This window comes from Hyla sarda, chromosome 8 (assembly GCF_029499605.1).
Source record: "Hyla sarda isolate aHylSar1 chromosome 8, aHylSar1.hap1, whole genome shotgun sequence".
Taxonomy (NCBI): Eukaryota; Metazoa; Chordata; class Amphibia; order Anura; family Hylidae; genus Hyla; species Hyla sarda.
Genome location: NC_079196.1, coordinates 34,850,117 through 34,876,069, shown reverse-complemented (window position 1 = coordinate 34,876,069; position 25,953 = coordinate 34,850,117). Strand labels below are relative to the sequence as shown.

Sequence of the window (25,953 nt, the reverse complement as noted above, 5' to 3'; positions counted from 1 at the left end):
AAAAAAAAGACCTCCAAACATAATAAGAGATTTCCCCCTATTGGTTTACCTGGTGTGATAGGACAAGTGATAGGACACCTGTGCAGGGGTCAACAGCACTGTAAAACAAAGAGACCTGCAGAATATGCCCCTCATTAATATTAGGTTGGTGATTTGCCAACACCCGCTACAAACCAATCAGCTGTCTTCCAGAGCTGTGGTGCCAGCATCTTAAAATGGTAACAAATGGCTTCATAAATGGCGTAGTGGCCATGTTGGATTACTCTGGCACAGCTCACATTCATATTAGTGAGGGCCCAATAAGCGTATTGATTGTAACAATGTGTATTGGTGGTTACTAAAGGGTTACGTGATATGAAGTTTTATTTTGAGGCCTTCTGTGTATTCTATTCCATGAAGTGTTCTCTATTCTTGTCCTATTGATGAAAAAAACTACTCGTTACATATAAAAGAAATATTGGGGACAAGGACGTGTGAGTTCACTGTATGTGTCAATGAATATTCATAATTAGACGTATTTAATTATAACCATTGGGAACTGAGCAAAGCCTCCAAATTCTCTCCGCAGCTGCTCGCAGGTAATGTTTCCACAAGGCATATGGTGGAATTAAGAAGACTCCTTCTAGATGGATGCCGGCCAGACAGCCCTTAGAAACTCATTTAGATTTGTGGAAAAAAGATTAGTCAATACTTTAAATATCGCCAATAGTTCTGAAACTAATTGGAACTAATTCCGTGCCATATATCACCATAATGCAAGCCACAGTGTTCTCTGTAGGAAAATAGTTACACTTTTTTTTTAATTAGACATAAATGCATTAAATTCTGTGCAAATCCAGTGCAAGGATTTTTGACTACACAGGTAAATGTGCATTTTGGGCCACATAAAAGCCAAACAATATTATAATAAAACAGAAAAATACTGCACTCACCGCAAATCGGCAGTTCAAGGTGAAAAGACCGCCATGGAGAGCCGGAGGTTGCATGGGGGGGAGGGGGCTCAGAGGCTACAACCGGTAGTTTTGTGCAACAGGTTTATTATAGTATTTTTTTACTTCTATTGCTTTTCCGTGCACCAATGCAGCAACGTTACGTTGGAACCCGACTTGTACAGGACTATTATTCTAGTGGTAGTTGCTGTGTTTGGGTCAATTTTTGAATGGCGCCTACGTTCATAACTTTTTTCCCTACTTGTTTAATTTGTGTTAAAGGGGTACTCCGCCCCTGGCCTCTTATCCCCTATCCAAAGGATAGGGGATAAGATGTCAGATCGCTGCGGTCCTGCTGCTGGGGCCCCCGGGGATCGCCGCTGCGGCACCCCGCCATCATTATTGCACAGAGCGAGTTCGCTCTGTGCGTAATGACGGGCGATACAGGGGCTGGAGCAGCGTGACGTCATGGCTCCGCCCCTCATGACATCACGGCCCGTCCCCTTAATGTAAGTCTATGGCAGGGGGCGTGACGACCGCCACGCCCCCTTCCCATAGACTTGTATTAACGGGGCGGGACGTTACGAGGGGCGGAGCCGTGACGTGACGATGCTCCGGCCCCTGTATTGCCCGTCATTACGTGCAGAGCGATCTCGCTCTGTGCAGTAATAATAGCGGGGTGCTGCAGCAGCGATCCCCGGGGTCCCCAGCAGCGGGACCGCGGCGATCTGACATCTTATCCCCTATCCTTTGGATAGGGGATAAGATGCCAGGGGTGGTGTACCCCTTTAAAGGGGTAGTCCACTGTAAAACCTATTTACTTAATTATTTTTTAAATCAACTGGTGCCAGAAAGTTGAACAGATTTTTAAATTATAATAGATAAAGAAATTGGGGCTCAAAGGTCTGTGAATATTTGACATAAAATGTATGTATTTATTTGTAAAGTTGATTTATTAGTGTACAATTGATAGATAAAAATGATATTAATAAATGAATAGTAAATTAGTAAATTTGTAATAGTATTATAGTGGTCTGTGACCTACAGGGCCCTTGTAGGTCAGCTAGACTACAGGTAGTGTAAGATAAAATCAGTGTATATGTAATGGAATAAAACAATACAAAAACAATAATATAAATACAATGGTATAAATTAGTATACAGTGTCTGAAGTGACTTTAGAATTGTACTCCTGGTATAATTAATTGTAGTCCGAGTGAATACATTCTTCTCTCATTGCATGTAATAAATATTAGTGCAGATTCTGACAAATACCGATATACTGTAATCCAAGTGTGGGTATAGATCAGCAAAGTACTTTCTTTTTATATGCAGAGCGCAACAGCACAAGTTGCAATTGTATCCAACTTATAGTAGTTTGTATCAACTTTCAAGGTAAGTGTAAAATAAGCTTTCATTTGTGCAAAAATCAATCCTGGCTCCTAGGCAGAGAGCCTGCTGCAGGAGACTCAGCCGTCTCACAGTGTAGCAGCAATAAGTGTATTAGACAGTCACGGATTGATGTGCAAATGTTTAACCTGTTGGGGACGAAGGGCGTATGCATATGCCCTTGCGTCCTGGTACTTAAGGACGAAGGGCGTATCCATACGCCCGTGGGAATTTCGGCCCCCGCCGCGCGCCGGGCGGGGAACGGGCCGGGGTGACTGCTGATATCTATCAGCAGGCACCCTGTGCAAATGCCCAGGGGGGTCATTAGACCCCCCCATGTCGGCGATCGGCGCAAATCGCAAGTGAATTCACACTTGCGATTTGCGCCGATTCCGGGTCATTACGGGTCTATGGTGACCCGGTGACCCGGAATAGAAGGGGGATCGCGGGTGTCTAAGACACCCACGATCCCCCTAAAGCAATAGGAGTGAGGTGGCAGAGTTGCCACCCTTCCTATCTCTGCTATTGGTGGTCTAGACGCGACCACCAATAGCAGATCTGGGGCAGAGGGGTTTACTTTCATTTTCCCCGTTCTGCCCACCCACAATAGGCGGGGCAGAATGGGGAAAACAAAGAGGAGCGGCGCCGGAGTCCACTTACCCCTCCGGAGGCAGCGGAGCGACGGCGATCGGCGGTCGGCGACGGAGATCTGCGGCGGCGTGCGGCAGAAGAGGACGGCTTCCGGATGCGACAGAAGCCGGTGAGTAGTTACCTAGCAACATCTAGAGGGCTACAGTCTGAGACCACTATAGTGGTCTCTAGACTGTAGCCCTCCAGATGTTGCAAAACTACAACTTCCAGCATGCCCAGACAGCTGTTTGCTGTGTGGGCATGCTGGAATTTGTAGTTTTGCAACAGCTGGAGGTCTGCAGTTTAGAGACCACTGCACAGTGATCTCTATACTGCCCTCTAGATCTTGCAAAACTACAACTCCTAGCATGCCCACACAGCTGTTTGCTGTCTGGGCATGCTGGGAGTTGTAGTTTTGCAACATCTGGAGGTCCACAGTTTGGAGATCACTGTTCAGTGGTCTCTAAATTGTAGCACTCCAGATGTTGCAAAACTACAAATTCCAGCATGCCCACAAAGAAAACAGCTGTCTCGGCATGCTGGGAGTTGTAGTTGCGTACCTCCAGCTGTTGCATAACTACATCTCCCAGCATGCCCTTCTGTGATCAGACATGCTGGGATTGTAGTTTTGCAACAGCTGGAGGCACACTGGTTGGAAAATACTGAGTTAGGTAACAGAACCCAACTCAGTATTTTCCAACCAGTGTGCCTCCAGCTGTTTCAAAACTACAACTCCCAGCATGTACTGACAGACCATGCATGCTGGGAGTTGTAGTTTTGCAACAGCTGGAGGCTCATTGGTTGGAAAATACTGAGTTAGGTAACAGAACCTAATTGAAGGTTTTCCAACCAGTGTGCCTCCAGGTGTTGCAAAACTACAACTCCCAGCATGTACTGACAGACCGTGCATGCTGGGAGTTGTAGTTTTGCAACAGCTGGAGGCTCACTGGTTGGAAAATACTGAGTTAGGTAACAGAACCTAACTGAAGGTTTTCCAACCAGTGTGCCTCCAGCTGTTGCAAAACTACAACTCCCAGCATATACTGACAGACTGTGCATGCTGGGAGTTGTAGTTTTGAAACAGCTGGAGGTTTGCCCCCCCCCCCCCCCCCCCCCCCATGTGAACGTACAGGGTACATTCACACGGGCGGGTTTACAGCAAGTTTCCTGCTTCAAGTATGAGCTGCGGCAAATTTTTCGCCGCAGCGCAAATTCCTAGCGGGAAACTCACTTACTCAAGAGAAATTGGGTTACAAATTTTGAGAGGATTTTTTTCCTTTTACCCCTTGTAAAAATTCAAAAATTGGGTCTACAAGAACATGCCAGTGTAAAAAATTAAGATTTTGAATTTTCTCCTTCACTTTGCTGCTATTCCTGTGAAACACCTAAATGGTTAACACACTTACTGAATGTCATTTTGAATACTTTGAGGGGTGCAGTTTTTATAATGGGGTCATTTATGGGGTATTTCTAACCAGAAGACCCTTCAAATCCACTTCGAACCTGAACTGGTCCCTGAAAAGTTCCGATTTTGAAAATTTTGCGAAAAATTGGAAAATTGTTGCTGAACTTTGAAGCCCTCTGGTGTCTTCCAAAAGTAAAAACTCATCAATTTTATGATGCAGACATAAAGTGGACATATTGTATATGTAAATCAATATATAATTTGTTTGGAATATCCATATTCCTTATAAGCAGAGAGCTTCAAACTTAGAAAAATGCTAAATTTTTTAATTTTTCATGAAATTTTTGACCAAGAAAGGATGCAAGTATCGCCGAAAATTTACCACTAACATAAAGTAGAATATGTCACGAAAAAAACAATCTCGGAATCAAATTTATAAGTAAAAGCATCCCAGAGTTATTAATGCTTAAAGTGACAGTGGTCAGATTTGCAAAAAATGCTCCCGTCCTTAGGGTCATAATAGGCTCCGTCCCCAAGGGGTTAAAGGGGTATTCCGGGCAAAAACTTTTTTTTTATATATCAACTGGCTCCGGAAAGTTAAACAGATTTGTAAATGATTTCTATTAAAAAATCTTAATCCTTCCAATAGTTATTAGCTTCTGAAGTTGAGTTGTTGTTTTCTGTCTAACTGCTCAATGATGACTCACGTCCCGGGAGCTGTGCAGTTCCTATGGGGAAATTTTCCCATCATGCACAGCTCCCGGGACGTGACATCATCATAGAGCAGTTAGACAGAAAACTTCAGAAGCTAATAACTATTGGAAGGATTAAGATTTTTTAATAGAAGTAATTTACAAATCTGTTTAACTTTCTGGAGCCAGTTAATATATGTAAAAAAGTTTTTGCCTGGAATACCGCTTTAAGATAGAATTTGTACCTTGATCAGATGTGTGCTGGTCTCGGTGCAATCCCAGCTCTAGCACAGAGGGCCCACTCCTGGAGACTCAGCCATCTCCGATTTGGCAGTGAAGTTATTCTCTTTTTGAATTTCCTTTCTGCCTTACCACAGCGCTCTCTGCTGACACCTCTGTCCATTTTAGGAACTGTCCAGAGTAGGAGAAAATCCCAATAGAAAACCTCTCCTACCCTGGACAGTTCCTAAAATGGACAGAGGTGTCAGCAGAGAGCACTGTGGTCAGGCAGAAAGAAAATTCAAAAAGAGAAGAACTTCCTGTGAATCCTAACAGCAGCTGATAAGTACTGGAAGGATTAAGATTTTTTAATAGAAGTCATTTACAAATCTGTTTAACTTTCTGGCACCAGTTTATTAAAAAATATATATATATATGTTTTCCAGTGGAGTACCCCTTTAAGTGGCCAAACAATACTTGTGTATCTTCGTTACCTAAAACAAGGGTCTCCAACCCAGTCCTCGAGGCCCACCAATATTCTGTTTTTTTTTTCCATTAGTTACTCCATTGAAATAGAACAGGAATTTTTTTTTAATCCTGGACTGTTGGTGGCTTTGAGGACTTGGCTGGGGACCTCTAGCCTAAATAGGGTTGCAGTCTTTCTTGAAAAAAAAAATACCGGCCATGCTAATTTGCATAATTAATTATAGATGCGTAACATCACAGGATACACATATGGGGGGGAAATTTGGTCCTATTCTGACCTCTATAACTTTTTTTTCTCCATATACAGGCCTGTGTGGGGGGCTCTTTTTTTTTGCGACCCCGATCTGTTGTTTTCAATAGGACCATTTTTGTTTTCATGGGACTTTTTGATAACTTTTTTTTTCAATTAAATTTGGGAGTTGCAGTTACTTACTAACTACAACTCCCAGCATGCCCTGATACAGCCTATGGCTCAGCAGCTGTCCTAAACTAAAACAACAACTCCCAGCATGCCCTGATACAGCCTGTGGCTCAGCAGCTGTCCTAAACTAAAACTACAACTCCCAGCATGTTGGACAATATAGTAGTATAATAGTATAGGTCAGTGTTTCCCAACCAGGGTGCCTCCAGCTGTTGTAAAATCACAACTCCCAGCATGTTGAACACTATAGTAGTATATAGTATAGGTCAGTGTTTCCCAAACAGGGGTGCCTCCAGCTGTTGTAAAACTACAACTGCCAGCATGCCCGGACAGCCAACGGCTGTCCGTGCATGCTGGGAGTTGTGGTTTTCCAACAGCTGGAGGCGCTCTTGTTGGGAAACACTGGTATAACATATGGTACAACATTCCGGGAGTTGGAGGATTGGTTGGATAAATACTAGAGATGAGTGAACTTACAGTAAATTCGATTCGTCACGAACTTCTCGGCTCGGCAGTTGATGACTTATCCTGCATAAATTAGTTTAGCTTTCAGGTGCTCCAGTGGGCTGGAAAAGGTGGATACAGTCCTAGGAGACTCTTTCCTAGGACTGTATCCATCTTTTCCAGCCCACCAGAACACCTGAAAGATGAACTAATTTATGCAGGATAAGTCATCAACTGCCGAGCCGAGAAGTTCGTGACGAATCGAATTTACTGTAAGTTCGCTCATCTCTAATAAATACCAGCAGGGTGGCCAAAATACTGGCCAGGTGAGAACCCTAGGCCTAAAAAATGAAGTCTCCTCAAAAAAAGCTACAATTTCTTATTTGATGCAGACATAACCTGCAAACGCATTACATTCTATGTTATTTCTATGCATGTCATGAACTCTACAATATAGTTGTGTAAGGTGACATCTCTTGTGCCTGATGTAGGAACTTTCTGTGACTGCGCGCCATTACATCAGTCTCTATAGAGGAATATGATGTTACATCATGACTAGCGTTGAACGCGAGTATTCGAAATGCTAATTTTTACCCCGAATATCGTCACTTCGCGATTTCGCGAATATTTAGAATATAGCGATATATATTCGTAATGACGAATATTCTTTTGTTTTTTTCTTCTTCACAGTACACATCACAACAATGTTGTGTACTGAATTTAACCCTTAAACGACGCAGGACGTATATTTACGTCCTGCGCTGGCTTCCGCGATATGAAGCGGGGTTGCGCTGCGACCCCGCATCACATCGCGTCGGTCCCAGCGCTCATCAACGGCCAAGACCCGCGGCTAATACTACATATCGCCGATCGCTGCAAATGTGCGGTATTAACCCTTTAGAAGCGGCGGTCAAAGCTGACCGCCGCTTCTAAAGCGAAAGCGAAAGTATCCCGGCTAGTCAGTCGGGCTGTTCGGGACCGCCGCAGTGAAATCGCGGCGTTCCGAACAGCTGGCAGGACACCGGGAGGGACCTTACCTGCCTCCTCGGTGTCCGATCGACGAATGACTGCTCCATGCCTGAAATCCAGGCATGGAGCAGTCAAGCGCCGATAACACTGATCACAGGCGTGTTAATACACGCCAGTGATCAGCATAGGAGATCAGTGTGTGCAGTGTTATAGGTCCCTATGGGAGAGATCAGTGTGTGCAGTGTTATAGGTCCCTATGGGAGAGATCAGTGTGTGCAGTGTTATAGGTCCCTATGGGAGAGATCAGTGTGTGCAGTGTTAGAGGTCCCTATGGGAGAGATCAGTGTGTGCAGTGTTATAGGTCCCTATGGGAGAGATCAGTGTGTGCAGTGTTATAGGTCCCTATGGGAGAGATCAGTGTGTGCAGTGTTATAGGTCCCTATGGGAGAGATCAGTGTGTGCAGTGTTATAGGTCCCTATGGGAGAGATCAGTGTGTGCAGTGTTATAGGTCCCTATGGGAGAGATCAGTGTGTGCAGTGTTATAGGTCCCTATGGGAGAGATCAGTGTGTGCAGTGTTATAGGTCCCTATGGGACCTATAACACTGCAAAAAAAAATGTAAAAAAAAAGTGTTAATAAAGGTCATTTAACCCCTTCCCTAATAAAAGTTTGAATCACCCCCCTTTTCCCATAAAAAAAAATAAAACAGTGCAAAAAAAATAAAAATAAACATATGTGGTATCGCCACGTGCGTAACTGTCCGAACTATAAAAATATATTGTTAATTTAACCGCACAGTCAATGGCGTACGCGCAAAAAAATTCCAAAGTCCAAAAAAGCGTATTTTGGTCACTTTTTACACCATTAAAAAATGTATAAAAAGTGATCAAAAAGTCAGATCAAAACAAACATCATACCGATAAAAACTTCAGATCATGGCGCAAAAAATTAGCCCTCATACCGCCATGTCTGTGGAAAAATAAAAAAGTTATAGGGGTCAGAAGATGACATTTTTAAACGTATAAATTTTCCTGCATGTAGTTATGATTTTTTCCAGAAGTGCGACAAAATCAAACCTATATAAGTAGGGTATCATTTTAACCGTATGGACCTACAGAATAATGATAAGGTGTAATTTTTACCGAAATATGTACTGCGTAGAAACGGTAGCCCCCAAAAGTTACAAAATGGCGTTTTTTCTTCGATTTTGTCGCACAATAATTTTTTTTTCCCTTTCATCGTGAATTTTTGGGTAAAATGACTGATGTCACTGCAAAGTAGAATTGGTGTCGCAAAAAATAAGCCATAATATGGATTTTTTGGTGGAAAATTGAAAGGGTTATGATTTTTAAAAGGTAAGGAGGAAAAAACGAAAGTGCAAAAACGGAAAAACCCTGAGTCCTTAAGGGGTTAAAAAAAAAATAGGTGATCATGTGGAGTGAGAATATCTTGTATATGCGAATATGCAAATATTTGTGAATATCGGCACTTCCAGAGGACTCTGATCCCTCCCTTCTTTTAGGTGAAAGGTATAATCGCGCATGCGCACAATGCAAATTTCATAACAAATTTTTGCAGGGAAAAAAAAGGGAAGGAACATAGCGAATAGGCGAATTTCACGAACACAGGAGGAATATTCTTCCATATATTCGCAAAATATCTCAAACTCGAATATGGCCCCCGCCGCTCATCACTATTAATGACACTTCTCGGCTATTTTCTGTTGCGCTTACTCTTAAAATTTAAATCCTTTTATCTAGAATTGCTGACATACATTACAGGTACCTGCGTTATGCTGGAGCCTCGGCTATCAAGAAATGCGTCTCTCCAATGTGTCGTGAATTTATCAGCTGTTTCAGTAAAACATGTCAAGATTGGAGGCTTCACAGCGTTATTAGATTAATGGAAAGGAAGAAGAAGAACATGAATTTTGCTCAATGAGACAAGATGAGAACAGGATAACAGGAGCGTCGACAACAAGGTCTTTTCAATGCACAGGAAACAAGCAGTCTGCTATAGAACGTGTGGAGCAGCTACATCATAACTCACTGGGTAAATGGCAGCCGGAAGGAGTGGATGTGATTTTTCCAGATGTAGAGATACCTCAGAGGTCAGAATTGACTAGAGCTAGAGCAGTCGCCTACAGCCCCAAACAATCCCCCCCCCCCCCCCCGTAATCGGACATTTATCCCCTATCCTGGTATAACAGAGTGCCGCTTTTAAAGGGGTATTCGGGGATTTTTTTTTATTTGACTGTGCTACAGGGGCTGTAAAGTTAGTGTAGTTCATAATATATTGTCTTTACCTGTGTGTGACGGTTTTCTCACAATTCTTATGTGATTTTCACCCAAATATTTATTTTTAACAGCATACAAAATGACTACTGTCTCAGATTTTTCCCAGCTTGCAATGCGGCCGAGACCTGACATCACTAGCCAGCTGATGACAGGGAGCCTGTCTGCTTCAATGGGTGGAGGGATCAATCTGCAACTAATGCAACAGCTGTAGGCAACCTGATTGAAGACCACAGGTCTGCAGCTCATTTATGTTTCAATGGGTGGGGTGGCTGATGTGTGGGAAGGAGGAATATGGTATCATGGGATTTGTAGGCAAACAAGAAAACAGGAAATACAAGTTCACAGAAAGCTAGCCACAGTGTTATGGTAATCTCACAGCATAGCCATTTAGCCCAAGACAAGCGCAGATCCTTCCTAAGCATGTCCATTACTGTCTGCCAGGTACGTACTAAAATCACCTTATGGTGGATAACCCATTTAAGCGTTAAATCGATGGCAGGATATCTTTTTACAATTTCTGGGGTACTTCTGAGCCCGAGACCTGCCCCAGAACTATCCCAATCTGAACACGTAAAGAAAGTCCCATGAAAATCTATGGAACCTCCTGAAAAACCCACCTCCAGATAGTGTCTGGGTAGGCCTTCCACCGCTGTATGTCTGCTTTAAATATTTCTATTTTTTATGCTGATACAGTAAAATAACAATAAAAAAATAACTGCATACTCACCTTCCTAGATTCCCTGCCGTTGCTGTTCTGAAGTCTTCCAGTCTCTGCTGCTGTCCTATTCTTCTTGCCTGTTTTTTTGAGTCACATTGTGGTGACTCACTGGGATAATTATTGGGCTGATGATGAGCTTAGTAGTCCCTGATATGGTTGTAACCCGAGGTCCCTTTGTGAACCCTAAAATGTACTTTTTCAATTGAAGCTGTTCCCTTACACAAAGCCCAGGAATGAGACTTTTGACAGCCAGGGTTTTGGTGAACTGGAACTTTACTCACTCAGAAGCAGATCAGTACAATGCATATACTTCTAATGTAGCTTGAATTGATACAGCATGGTAGTACAGCTTTAGAACTAAGGAGAAGCAGAATCTAGTCACTGTCCCTTTAAGATGATGTGACTTTTTCAGATTATGCTTTTTTTTTTTTTAGCAAAGATTTGACTTTGGTGTTCTTGGATGTGTCTAAGTGTAGGTGACTCTCTGACATACTAGCTTAGTGTTCTAATTTACTGAGCTAACTGAATGAGAATCCTCTGAATTATGGCAAGAGAAATTGTAGCACTTCACTTACTTTTGTGGCAATGTGAATCTAGGAAAAATCCCCCAATTTAACAAGTAGCCACTGGTCCAACCAGAGACAAAACAAGATCCAGTGTAGAGACAACAGAGTCCTTGCGTATCTGAAAGGGGTACTCCGCCCCTATAAATCTTAACCACTATCCAAAGGATGAGATCTCTCCTGCTGCACCCGGCGTTTGTTTAGAGCGTTGCGTGCAGTGTTGGAGGCTATTGACATCACAGCCACGCCCCCTCAATGCAAGTCTACTGTCGTCACACCGCCTCCAATAGACTTGTATTGAGGGGGCGTGGCCATGAAATCACGGGCCTCCTCCCCGCATTGTCAGTCATAGTGCACGGAGCGAATTTTGCTCCGTGCACCGGATGTCTGGGGTGCCGCAGCCAAGATCGCGGGGGTCCCCAGTTGCAGGACCCCCGCGATCAGACATCTTATCCCCTATCCTTTAGATAGGGGATAAGATGTCTAGGGGTGGAGTACCCATTTAACTCTATGAAGCCCCTTGAAAATGATATTAAAGAGCTGATTAAACCTGATGGAGGTATGTCTGGCTTTAGCTGTACCTAGGCTCACAGGGGTCAGTCTCTTTAGGAATTTGAATTGTGACAGAGATAAGGAACTAACACGCTCTCTGGTGAAAAGCCAATCTCCATCTACTCACAAGAAAAGATTAAAAAAAACACCTTAATTCCAAGACAAGGGGGTTGGGACAACAATTGCATCTATTGGCTAGGAGTGTTTTGTGACCAGAGATATACACTTTGCAAATGAAATGTAAGACAAGTTTAGCTAGATGTAACCCTCAAAATGCTGGAGAACCTAGTCTATGCAAGTTATAATAAAGAAATATAAGAAATAAAGTAAATTGGGCCTTTAACACCTGAATTCACACTTTAGTGTCCAGCATATATTGTATTCACTTTAGCCAGCTGGTACAGCTCGCACTGGGCCACTGTAACATAGCTTATATTGCCATTGATCAACTTTATTCCTTGTGCTGCTTTAAAAATCTGTTTGTTTTTGGGGTGTGATGACTCAAACCTTACAGAGTTCCAAAATTGAATGATTGTTGAATGATTGCGCACCTGATAAGGCATCTGTGAGATGATAGGATTGTTGAAGTCTACTGTTTACCTGATAACATTTCACTCTGCAAAGACTGTGAATACATTTGTAAACAGAAGTAGATGTGGTTGAAAGACAAAGCTTGATGTGAATTGTAGCCAAAAAACAAAAGTATAGTCTCTCAAATCATTTTTGGTTAAATTCAATCACTCTACACTAACATGAGGGGTTTTGCATTTTTGGGTACAGGTCTTCTGTCCCTTGTGTCAAGCTTTGGCTTTAGACCACAGTTACTTCTGTCTGTAAATGTTTTGTCGGTCTTTGCATACTGAGATGTGAGAAAGGAAACAGAAGACCTAAAAAAGTACCTGTCACCAAATAAACTGTTCTAAACTAACTCAGGCTATGTTCCCTAACTACTCCTAACAACCCCTCCAGCCCTTAAAAAAAATTTCAGAGCTTTAAAAAGCTGCGTATCTTACCTTTCTTCTTGCTCACATAATGCAATTTCCCAGCAGGAGAAAGTGGGCGTTTCCCAGCAGGCATGACATCACTGAAGCCTGCTGGGGGACCACTTCCGTCTTCACATGGTTGCAGCACTGTGATGAATAGAAGACCTCAGGGTCTATGCATGTTTCAGTCTGTGTTGTTATCAGTGAAGCTCTCCTGCAGCTTTCAGTCTGTGCAGCTTTCTGTGAGAATCTGTGGAGCTTTCACTTTCTGTGTAGCTGTCAATCAAGCTCAGTGCAGAGAAGCACTTCCTGAGTTTGGACTCCTGCCAGGCTGGGAGGAGACCAAACTCACTTAATTAATTGTGGCAGAGAACAGAACAGAGCCACCTAGAGGCCGTTTTTTATATTACATTTTAAACATATTTATGTTGATCATTTTAAAAGCAAATACATGGGAAAGTGTCTGCTAATTACACAAGGAACACTATATTAAAAGTTTTATTTGGTGACAGGTACTCTTTAATGTACCTATCAACTCAGGTCACTTAATGCCCTGTGGTTGCTGTGCAATCCAGAGGGAATGCCACAAGAGAACATAACCTGAGGGCTGTCTTGGCCTTGAGACTGCCATGGCTGATCAGTGTCAGGCAAGTTTGATGGATCCCAAAGGACACCCCATGCTCCTTGTGCTGGTCCAGTTGTTTTGTGGATTGCACTAATAGCGTTGATCTTGATTTCTCCAGGGCAGGTGTCAGACGTGGTGGAGATCAGAATTGCAGAGGGAAATTTCTACATTTCAACCAAAATCCACAGAGAATATGTACAATAAATCGGCAATTTATAGGCTCAGATAAACTTTTAGCAATTGCGACCACACAAACTTAATTTTTAACACAATAAAGTGGGTGTGTCCACAGGTTTTTTCTCAAAATCCTACAGATTTGTTATATAAACCTACACAAAATACAGCTTGTTTTTTTTTTTTTTTGTTTTTTTATTTACAAATCTTAAAATAGTCAGAAAAATCCGGCAAAATTGTGTAGGTATGAGGGTTTTTTTTTAACTAGAAACTATTTTTTAACTATAAAAATTTCTGTCCATTGTTTATACCTTTATGTGGTACTGTTGTAAATTCCGCAAATTAGTAAATCTGATGGAAAAAAAAAAAACCTCTGTCAGATAAAATCCAAAAAGGGAGAAAATCTTACATTAATAGTAAATCTGGACCATGGACCAAATTTAGTATTGGGGATTTTATGCTAGGGAGTGGTTATCCAGAATCAGAAAAACAGCAGATTTCTTCAAAAACAGTGCCACTCCTGTCCTTTGGCGGTGTGTGGTATTGCAGCTCAGTTCCATTGAGGCGAACGGAGCCAAGTTGCCACACACAAAAGTGTGATGCTTTTTTTTGGAAGAAGTTAGATCTGTTTTTCTATTCCTGAATAACCCATTTATAATCCAAAATTTTTCTATAGATTTGGGATTAATGCACCGCAATGAGTTCCTTGTGGATTTTGTTGCCAATTTTGACTTCCACATTAAAAGGGTACTCCAGTGCTCTAGCGTTCTGAATGAAAGTGTACGTGAGATTGGATAACATTTTTCCCACATGGCTACTATCTGCTGCAAATCTGCGCTGCTGACTCATTAGGGAACTTTGAACTCATGGATCTAATAGGACAATAGCTGAGAAGCCTCAGATTATGGAATAGATGGTGATGTTGTGTTGGTTGCTCTGTGGAGGGAATAACAATGTAACTTCTGTACATTTTAAGTATAATTTTCAGATCTTCAGAGGATCTTTTGAAGACATCTTACATAAGGAAAGGCTGTATGGAGTGAAGATGAAAGCCTCAATTATATTACAATTATGATCATGCTTTTATGCGTCTGTGGTGACGCCAAAGTTGTGGTGTGACCACGGGGTGTGAAGGGTGTAGGTGGATGGGGCAGATGGTATAGCCCAGGGACAAGGCGTTATTAACCCCTAATGTTCGTGACGCCAGAGTGAATTTTCCGCTAACCACCCGAACCGTAGCATCGCTATCCCAAGGTTAGGCAGGGCAATAATAGTCCAAGACCAGGTAAGGGTTAACGGTAACTTTACTGAGGCTAGACAGTTGTTAAAGTCTTTACAGCTTGGCCAGAATCCCAGAGAGTCGACCAGTAACATGGAAAGGGCCTTGCAGCTTGCTGGGACTTGCAGTACTTATGGGTCAGACTTCAATACAGCCACTCTGACTATAATTGACTTGACTAGTGATGTCACTCTGGTAGAGACAGCAGACATAGATGAGATGACACTGACAATGTGGCTGGTGTGCAGGCTTTATGGCCTCCAGGTGTACTGGATACAGGATCTGTGATGTCTGTGCTTTGCTGTTCCTCAGGATCTAAGACCTGTGGTAAAAGAGAGAGATTGTAATGGCTCCCCCTCTTATAAAGGGGGGCTGAGCAAGAAGCCCATAGGTCAAGCTGCAGGTCAGGTGGTCAACTGGTGCTCTATGGGTAACATAACACATCGTGTGAACATAACAGGTGATACCTCCAAAGGTCCTTAAAGGTCCTTTATACCTTATATACCTATACATAACATTATGAACTATATTTGCAACAATATATATAACATTAGACTTACTACTATGGGAGAGACGCTGCAGGAGAGCCCCTAGGACAATGAGGGACTCAACCTGACAGGGGCCTGACATTACACGTCTGTAACGCTCACTGTGGAAAAGATTAGTAAATTCTACTATACCCCGGTGCAAAGACACCCAGCAATTATCTGAAAAAATAATCACATACAATGGCCTAGATTTCCAGTCATTGGTCATTAAAATCCAACAGAATTGTGTAGGTAGGAAAAATACTAAGGGAGATTTATCAAAACCTGTCCAGAGGAAAAGTTGCCTAGTTGCCCATAGCAACCAATCAGATCGCTTCTTATATTTTTGACAAGGCATCTGCAAAATTAAACCAGTCATCTGATTGGTTGCTATGGGCAACTCAGCAACTTTACTTCTGCACAGGTTTTGATGAATCTTCCCCACTATGTATTTTTTTTCTTTCTGTTATTATACCGTATTTTTCGCCCTATAGGACGCACCGGCGTATAAGACGCACCCTATTTTTAGGTGCAAAATCTAAAAAATTAAAGATTTTGAACCCAATAGTGGTCTTCAACCTGCAGACCTCCAGATGTTGCAAAACTATAACTCCCAGCATGCCCGGACAGCCGTTGGCTGTCCGGGCATGCTTGGAGTTGTAGTTTTGCAACATCTGGAGGTCCGCAGATTGAAGACCACTGCATAGGAGGTAATACTCAAGTGTCCCCGCCGCTCCGGACCCGTCGCCGCTGCCCTGGATGTCGCTCCATCGCTGTCGCCGTGTCCCCGTCGCTCCGGAACGTCTCTGCTGCCAGCCGGGTATCCTCGCTCTCCGTCGCCGTCATCACGTCGTTACGCACGCCGACGCACGTACACGACAACGTGATGACGAAGGAGAGCGCCGGCATACAGGGGATCCCAGAACGGAGAAGACACCGAGTAGGCAGGTAAGGTCCCTCCCGGTGTCCTGTAAGCACTAACCCGGCTATTCAGTCGGGCTGTTCGGGACCGCCGCGATTTCACCGCGGCGGTCCCGAACAGCCCGACTGAATAGCCGGGTTAGTGTCACGCGTCTGAAGGGTTAGTACAGGGCATCACCGCGATTGGTGATGTCCTGTATTAGCCGTTGATGGCCGCAGGGACCGCCGCGATAGGGGTGTATTCGCCGTATAAGACGCACCGACTTTTTCCCTCCAGTTTTGGGGAAGAAAAAGTGCGTCTTATACGGCGAAAAATACGGTAATTTTTCCATTAATGATTTGTTTTACACCCAAGTAGTGAATTAAAGGGCTACTCCGGCGCTTAGACACCTTATCCCCTATCCAAAGGATAGGGGAAAAGATGCCTGATCGCGGAGGTCCCGCCGCTGGGGACCCCCATGATCTTGCACGCCGCACCTCGTTAAAATCAGTCTCCGGAGCGTGTTCGCTCCGGGTCTGATTACTGCCGATCACGAGGCCGGAGTGTTGTGACGTCAAGGATCCGCCCCGTGTGATGTCACGCTCCGCCCCCTTAATGCAAGCCTATGGGAGGGGGCGTGACTTTCTTTTCAGATTTGATGATACAGATCTCAATACAAACTAAATGACTGAATACAACTTCAAATGCATCAAATCTGCGCAGGATACTGTACGTTTAATGCACCCTTAAGATATAAAGTTTATATTTCATGTTGTAGATTTCTAAATTTAGACAGACAGGTACATTGTGACAGCCAGAAATAAAAGTAACATCATTGGATTATATTGATTGCTCATGTGACCATCATGCGCCTCAGAAGGTTTCCAGTCATTTGCATCCTATAAGCTCTGGTATAGATGTGCTAATAAGATAATTCAATTTACTTCTTATTGTTTTTTTTTTGCTACTGCTAAGAACAGACCCACAAGGTATCATATTTTCTCAGTCTCTGTAATCTGCTGTGGGCTATAACTGGGGAAATGTTTTCCGAAGGGAAGTATATATTATATATTGCTTTATATAATGTTTCCTTCTGATAATATGTTAAACATGGAGATCTAAACTTGTTGATAGTGTTGCTCGCGAATATTCCCAATTCGAATTTTAATTGCGAATATCGCATATTCGCGAATTCGTGAATATTGCGAATATAGCACTATATATTCGTCAGTGCGAATATTCGTTATTTTTTTTTCATTTTTCCACAAGGCCTCTGCAAAATGAAAGAAGCAATCTGATTGGTTGTTATGGGCAACTCAGCAGCTTTTCCTGGAAAAGTTTCTGAAGTGCCCATAGCAACCAGATTGCTACCTTAATTTTTCAGAGGCCTTTTCAGAGCTATGATGATATTAACCAAGGCTAGAAGGGGGTGTTCTTTTAATCCGCTCTATAAAGACCAATCAGGTATCCTTCTAGGGACACTTCAGTTCCTTATGTGATGTCCCAGTACAGGACATGGTCCTGTACTACCCTTAGGCCCAGTCAGGTTGAGACCCTCGGTGACCTGGGGGCTCCCCTGCAAGGTCTCCCCTGTTGTTCCATAATGTTGTGTATATCACTTTAATGCCTAGACAGTATCCTTATGTATAGGTAGTACAAAGGACCGGTGGAGGTCTGTCACATGTTATGTTATGCAGTCGCATGATTTGTTGTCACATGTTCTCCCAGAGAGCACCAGCTTAACCTATAACCCGCAGCTTGACAAATTGGCATTAGTCCAGCCCCCACTATATCAAGGGGCAGCCATTACAATCCTGTCTCTTCTGCTGTAAGCAGCTCTTCTACCTTCAGTCTTTACTGAGACAGCAACCACATCTCAGTGCAAGTGTTCAGCATCTGGAAGACCAGAAAAGCTGCAGTCATTCCAGTAAGTCTCAAGTCTATGCCTGTTGTCACTGAAACTAGTCAAGTCCTGCATATAGTCAAGTCCAATCTCAAGTCAAGTTAATTACAAGTATATTGGTCCAGCAAGCTGCAAGGTCCTTCTGGGTCCTGGCTACCTCTCTGGGAAATCTGGCCTTAGCTTTGAAGATAATTCCATCTGTCTTATACTCAGCAAAGCCTCCATTTGACCATAACTGGTTGTGGACTTTCATTTCACTACTAACAACTGGGATAGCGGAGAAACCGGGCATGTGGTGTTTCGGAACCCTAAAACCACACTGGCGTCACGAACATCTTATCCCACCACTCACACCGTTACACCCGTGGTCCCGCCTTAACCACTCAGCCACCAAGTCAAATCAAGTCAGGCCACCCATTAACAGTATGTGGGTGTGTGCCGAAGGCAAGTTGCCACAAGTCTTACCCCCCCAAGTCTGAACTGTGTCTAAATGAAAATTGCATGCCTTTGCAAAAAAAGTGTGCGCCAGTAAAGTGTACAGGACTGTGTCATTGAAATAAGTTTATGTGTTGCCGCTGAAGAAGTAGTGGGGGAGGTGAAAATTACAGTATTGTCGGTGGTAAAGAAGTCTGCCAAAGTTGGATTTACAATGTGCAAGATTAGAACAAGCCATGTTGCGCGCCAAAATGTTTGTTGTACCTGAAAGGGTTAAAGATGTGCTGGAAAAGTGTGCCAAAGGTTCCCGCCAGAGCAAGCATCCCGCCCCCGGGCGTGGAAACAATGTTGTGGTGTCCAGCCCAAAATGGAACTTGAAAGGTCCACCCCTTGTTGCCAGGGGGGCGGATGAAGAGGATGCACCGTTGAGTCACTTCCAGTCCCAGGCCCCGCTGATGACTTCCTTCCGGTCGGAGGCCATCTTGTCCAAGACCAATATAAAAGGTGAAGCGGAGCCCGACCTCTTCAGTCTACAGGAAGTGCTGGCAGAGAGCAGCAAGATGGTGGAGTCCCAGTGATCGACGTGTGCCAGTAGTCCCAAGATGGAACGGAGCCTGCCCCCGAGGGTACCAAAGCAGGAAGATCCCTGGACGAAGCCGTGCCACGAGTTCCGGTGAATACAAGATCAGTGGAAGATAAAGATAGTTGGGTAAAGGAGTTGAAGGAATATGAGACTGTGATCAAGAACCAAGCCATCAAAATGATGAATAGAGTATATAGGCAGAAATATTTTGAGGGTGGTAGACCAGGAACATTTTTGGCAAAAATAATTGAGGACAATACATCAAAAACAGAAATAAAGGCAATAAGAGATAAGCAAGGGAAGATAAGGAACGAACAAAAGGAAATTATAGAGGTCTTCCATGAATATTATAGTAAATTATATAAAACACAAGGTGAAATAGACAGTTTGGAGGTAGAAAGATATGTATCAGAATGCTGTCTTCCAAAAATAACTAGTATAACGAGGGAGGGGTTAGGGGCAGAGATTAGAGAAGAGGAGGTAAAAATAGTAATAAAACAGGCCCCAAAAGCTAGAGCAGTAGGTCCACATGGTATTGATTCTGAGGCTAGTAGTATTATTTAATGAAATATTTAAAGGGGGGCAACTACCAGAGTCTATAAATAAAGCGATAATTATCCTTATTTTGAAGCCAGGAAAAGATGCAGCGGAGCCAGGGTCATACAGGCCAATTTCTCTGTTAAATACAGATATGAAAATCTTGGCCAAGATATTGGCGAATAGGTTGGCTGGTGTGACCTCGGGTCTGATAGGTAAAGATCAGTGTGGATTTAGGCAGGGGTATAGCACGGCAGACAATATAAGGAGATTGTTTGCAAATATACAAGAGGCGAGGGGGGGGGGGGGCACTCCATCCTGTCACTTGAAGCAGTCAAGGCTTTTGACAGGGTGGAGTGGCCTTATTTATGGAAAGTACTAGAAGGTTTTGGGTTGGGTGAGAGATTTATAAGATGGATACAAATTTTGTATAAGAAACCAATGGCGGGAGTTTTAGTGAATGATGAAGAGACAGAGGGGTTTCCACTTACCAGAGGTACTAGACAGGGTTGTCCTCTCTCCCCCTACATCTTCTCCCTATAGGAAGGCGGAGGGAGGACTGCAGGCGTCAAGTAGTAAGTTAAATAAGGAATATTGTAATGGGAGGATTAATGTAGAATTGATTTTAAAGGTTGATTAATGGATTTTGTTGGGTGGGTTTGGGGATGTAATTTTCTTTTTGATAGAAAAGTTGGTTTTGTGTAAACTTTTATAATGTAAAAAAAAAAAAAGAGAAAACAAAAAAGGTGAAGCGGAGCCCGACCTCTTCAGTCTACAGAAAGTGCTGGCAGAGAGCAGCAAGATGGTGGAGTCCCAGCGATCGACGTGTGCCAGGAGTCCCAGGATGGAACGGAGCCTTCCCCAGAGGGTACCAAAGCAGGAAGATCTCTGGACGAAGCTGTGCCACGAGTTCCGGTGACTGTGCCCGGCTAAGCACCCGCTGCTGCGCAGACTCTGCCCACGCTTCTAACAAGTAAGTCGCTGGTATTGAGGGGCCCCTGTGTATGCTCACTACTGTCCAACGTTGCTCCCAGAGACTTCCACCACAAAGGGAAAACACTATTTAGGGGGTCCCACCAGGTACAGCCCCGCCACTGCAACTCCACGTTAGGCCCCTTAAAAGGCCAGCAGCCTACCAGCCAGTAAAAGTGTCAGCCCCAAGGAGAAAACGGTGGGCCAAAATTGAAGCGCATGCTTCTGTGCCGATGGCGGATGGCTACTTCCTCTATCTCAGTTGTGCCGCATCGTTAAAGAAGCGCAACAATCAGGGCAAAAAGACTTTCCCTGCCCCATATCAACAAGTCTGTCAGATTTGCTGAAAGATAGTAGAGACTCTGACCCGAGAGGTGCAAACACAGGTCCTAAAGGAGGTTGTTAACAAACTGATTCCGGGCAGCATAGGCCTACCAATCTATTTGCCCCCTACAAACTGTTTATTTCTGCAAAATTATTGACCCAGCCAACTCTAGCAGCCACAGAGCTGAGGCTGGGTCTACAGGCCTCCACAGGCATACCCAAGGAGCCCACTGTAGCTCCAGCATACTTGTCCAAGTCAACCGGACCCTTTGGGCTCCTCCCTCCAAGTGTTAAAGGTGCAGTCATCCAGGAGGAGTATCCTGATCCACCAGCGATGGATCCCAGTAATGCCTCCGTTTGACCATAACTGGTTGTGCACTCTCATTTCACTACTAGCAACTGGGATAGCGGAGAAACTGGGCGTGTGGTGTTCTGGAAACCTAAAACCACACTGGCCTCATGAACACTAGGGGTTAACAACATCTTGCCCCCAGGGTTAATACGATCTGATCCCACCACTCACACCTCTACACCCGTGGTCCCGCCATACACCCGTGCCATACGCGCCATACACACTTATAAAGCTGAACACCTTCTAACACCTTGAACCTCTGGTTGTTGGTGAACCACAAGTCACATATACTAGGACACTATGTTACCATGCCTGCACAAATAGCAGGGGAGTAGAGACTCCCTTTCTCCGTGTATATCTCGGTATCTCTCATTAGAGCCTTTGCATAGAGCTCTGTAGGGAAGGATGTTGGGATCATTATTTATTATTTAAGTGCTATGCTAATGACCTGCAGCTAATTGTGATCAGAAGAGAAGGAATGAAAATCTCGGCTGCAGTTTCCACACTGGATTTAATGTAATCACTGTCCCAAATTGGCTTATTCCTATTCCGGCAGCCCGAGGTAAGTACACTTAATGCTTCTACAAGTTGTTTGTTAGTTGTACTAATGAGTCAATCTACAAGGGTCATCACAGCCGCTATAAATAACACTAATTATTTATTTCCTATAAAAACTGTCTCTTACTATCAGCAATGAATTCTGTATGGACACAAGGACTATAACTAATAAGAGGACGACACTTATGCCTGGCTTGATGTGATATACACTACATATTAAAGAGGCATTCCAGTTACAATGATTTATTACTTATGCACTGGCCAAATGAATGTTTGAAAAGGGGGGTCCGTTTTTTTAGCCTTGCATAGGAATTTCTGTTTTCCATGCACTGAGCCCGCCCTCACTCACCATTCATTCTTTTCCTCCGAGTCTGCTCCTTTACCTTTGCCGCCACCTTACCAAGATTTCTCTGACATATTCTGCAAGAAACAGGCTGAATCTCTGCCTCCACATTGTCTTTACGACTGCCCTATAGATCTTCTGCCTGGTACCACTCCTCCTCGTGGAAGGATATACCCTTCGGTTCCTGAGACCAAAGCTATGGCTGAGTATATCCAGTAGAATCTCCAAAAGGGATTTATCCGTAAGTCCTCTTCTCCTGCTGGAGCTGGTTTCTTCTTTGTAGGGAAGAAGGATGGCTCACTCCGTCCATGCATTGACTACAGGGAACTTAACAAAATCACGGTCAAAAACCGTTACCCACTACCTCTTATCTCAGAACTTTTTGACCGTGTGGTGCTAAGGTCTTCTCCAAGTTGGACTTACGCGGTGCGTATAACCTCATTCGTATCTGCAAGGGAGATGAATCGAAAACGGCCTTCAATACTCGTGATGGACATTTTGAGTATCTTGTAATGCCTTTTGGTCTCTGCAATGCTCCAGCCGTTTTTCAAGAGTTTGTCAATGATATCTTCTGTGATCTTCTCTACACCTGTGTTGTCGTATACCTAGATGACATCCTGATCTTCTCTTTCAACTTAGAGGAACATCGTACTTATGTTCGTCTGGTCCTTGAGTGACTACAGAAGAATCATCTCTACTCCAAACTGGAGAAATGCCTGTTCGAGAAGTCTAGTCTTCTGTTTCTTGGCCATATTGTCTCTCATCGGGGCCTGAAAATGGATCCAGATAAATTGTCTGCAGTATTGGACTCATCCTTCGGGCCCACGTGCTATTCAATGCTTTCTGGGATTCGCTAACTATTATCGTCAAATTATCCCACTTTTTTCGTCCTTGGTTGCTCCAATCTTTGCTCTCTCTAAGAAGACTTCTAATTCTAAGTTTTGGCCTCAAGAGACTGAAGAGGCCTTCTCCCGTTTAACCCCTTAAGGACCAAGGACATACCGGTACGTCCTTGGTCCTGCTCTCCTGATATAACGCGGGGTTACACAGTAACCCCGCGTCATATCTCGGCGGGCCCGGCGTCATAGTGAAGCCGGGACCCGCCTCTAATAGCGCACAGCGGGATCGCGGCGCCGCGCGCTATCAACCGTTTAGCCGCGCGCTCAGAGCTGAGCCTCGCGGCTAAAAATGAAAGTTGCTGGCTAGCTCAGTCGGGCTGTTCGGGATCGCGACATCCCGAACAGCTGACAGGACAGCTGTCCGATCGCCGAATGACTGCTCAGTGCCTGAGATCCAGGCATGAGCAGTCATGCGGCAGAATCGTCGATCACTGGTTTCCTATGAGAAACCAGTGATCAATGATGAAGATCAGTGTGTGCAGTGTTATAGGTCCCTATGGGACCTATAACACTGCAAAAAAAAAGTGAAAAAAAAGAAGTGAATAAAGATCATTTAACTCCTCCCCTATTAAAAGTTTGAATCACCTCCCTTTTCAAAAAAAAAAAAAAAAAAAACACAGTGTAAATAAAAATAAAAATAAACATATATGGTATCACCGCGTGCGGAAATGTCAGAATTATAAAAATATATCATTAATTAACCCCTTAAGGACTCAGGGTTTTTCCGTTTTTGCACTTTCGTTTTTTCCTCCTTACCTTTTAAAAATCAAAACCCTTTCAATTTTCCACCTAAAAATCCATATTATGGCTTATTTTTTGCGTCGCCAATTCTACTTTGCAGTGACATTAGTCATTTTACCCAAAAATGCACGGCGAAACGGAAAAAAAAATCATTGTGCGACAAAATCGAAAAAAAAAACGCCATTTTGTAACTTTTGGGGGCTTTCGTTTCTACGCAGTGCATATTTTGGTAAAAATTACACCTTATCATTATTCTGTAGGTCCATACGGTTAAAATGATACCCTACTTATATAGGTTTGATTTTGTCGCACTTCTGGAAAAAATCATAACTACATGCAGGAAAATTTATACGTTTAAAAATGTCATCTTCTGACCCCTATAACTTTTTTATTTTTCCATGTACGGGGCGGTATGAGGACTCATTTTTTGCGCCGTGATCTGAAGTTTTTATCGGTATGATTTTTGTTTTGATCGGACTTTTTGATCACTTTTTATTCATTTTTTAATGATACAAAAAGTAACCAAAATACGCTTTTTTGGACTTTGGAATTTTTTTGCGCGTACGCCATTGACCGTACGGCTTAATTAATGATATATTTTTATAGTTCGGACATTTACGCACACGGCGATACCACATATGTTTATTTTTATTTTTTTTACACTGTTTTATTTTTTTTATGGGAAAAGGGGGGTGATTCAAACTTTTATTAGGGAAGGGGTTAAATGACCTTTATTAACACTTTTTTTTTACATTTTTTTTGCAGTGTTATAGGTCCCATAGGGACCTATAACACTGCACACACTGATCTCTAATGCTGATCACTGGCGTGCATTAACACGCCTGTGATCAGCATTATCGGCGCTTGACTGCTCCTGCCTGGATCTCAGGCACGGAGCAGTCATTCGTCGATCGGACACCGGGGAGGCAGGTAAGAGCCCTCCCGGTGTCCGATCAGCTGTTCACCGCGGCGGTCCCGAACAGCCCGACTGAGCTGCCGGGTCACTTTCACTTTCACTTTAGAAGCGGCGGTCAGCTTTGACCGCCGCTTCTAAAGGGTTAATACCGCACATCGCCGCGATCGGCGATGTGTGGTATTAGCCGCGGGTCCCGGCCGTTGATTAGCGCCGGGACCCACGCGATATGATGCGGGATCGCGGCGCGATCCCGCTTCATATCGCGGGAGCCGGCGCAGGACGTAAATATACGTCCTGCGTCGTTAAGGGGTTAAACCGCTCGGTCAATGGCGTGCGCGCAAAAAAATTCCAAAGTCCAAAATAGTGCATTTTTGGTCACTTTTTATATAATTTCAAAATGAATAAAAAGTGATCAATAAGTCCTTTGAATGCAAAAATGAGCCCTCATACCGCCCCATACACGGAAAAATAAAAAAGTTATAGGGGTCAGAAGATGACAATTTTAAACGTATTAATTTTCCTGCATGTAGTTATGATTTTTTCCAGAAGTCTGACAAAATCAAACCTATATAAGTAGGGTATCATTTTAATCGTATGGACCTAAAGAATAAAGATAAGGTGTAATTTTTACCGAAAAATTTACTACGTAGAAATGGAAGCCCCCAAAAGTTACAAAATGGAGTTTTTTTTTTCAATTTTGTCACACAATGATTTTTTTTTCCGTTTCACCGTAGATTTTTGGGCAAAATGACTGACGTCATTACAAAGTAGAATTGGTGGCGCAAAAAAATAAGCCATCATATGGATTTTTAAGTGCAAAATTTAAAGAGTTACGATTTTTTAAAGGCAAGGAGCAAAAAACGAAAATGCAAAAACGGAAAAACCCCTGGTCCTTAAGGGGTTAAAGTCTGCGTTTGCCTCTGCTCCTGTGCTTACAAGACCAGATCCGGAAAAGCCCTTTGCTTTGGAGGTTGATGCCTCATCTATTGGAGCGAGTGCCGTTTTTACTCAGAAAAACGCCAAGGGCAAGACTGTAACTTGTGGGTTCTTCTCCAAGACCTTCTCTCCTGCTGAGAGGAATTACTCTATTGGAGATCATAAACTCCTCGCTATCAAGCTAGCTTTGGTTGAATGGCGACATTTATTGGAAGGTTCTTTTCATCCGGTCACCATTTACTCTGACCATAA

At 43.4% G+C, this 25,953-nt stretch overlaps 1 long non-coding RNA gene across 1 annotated transcript in view; it reads right to left on the bottom strand.

Annotated features, from left to right (window-relative positions):
* Positions 1-15,059, bottom strand: part of LOC130284754 (uncharacterized) — a 109,248-nt gene extending 94,189 nt beyond the window's left edge. Inside the window, exon 1 of the long non-coding RNA XR_008847135.1 lies at positions 15,001-15,059. This is a non-coding gene — a long non-coding RNA (uncharacterized LOC130284754). The remainder of the gene's footprint in view (positions 1-15,000) is intronic.
* Positions 15,060-25,953: the final 10,894 nt, after the last annotated feature.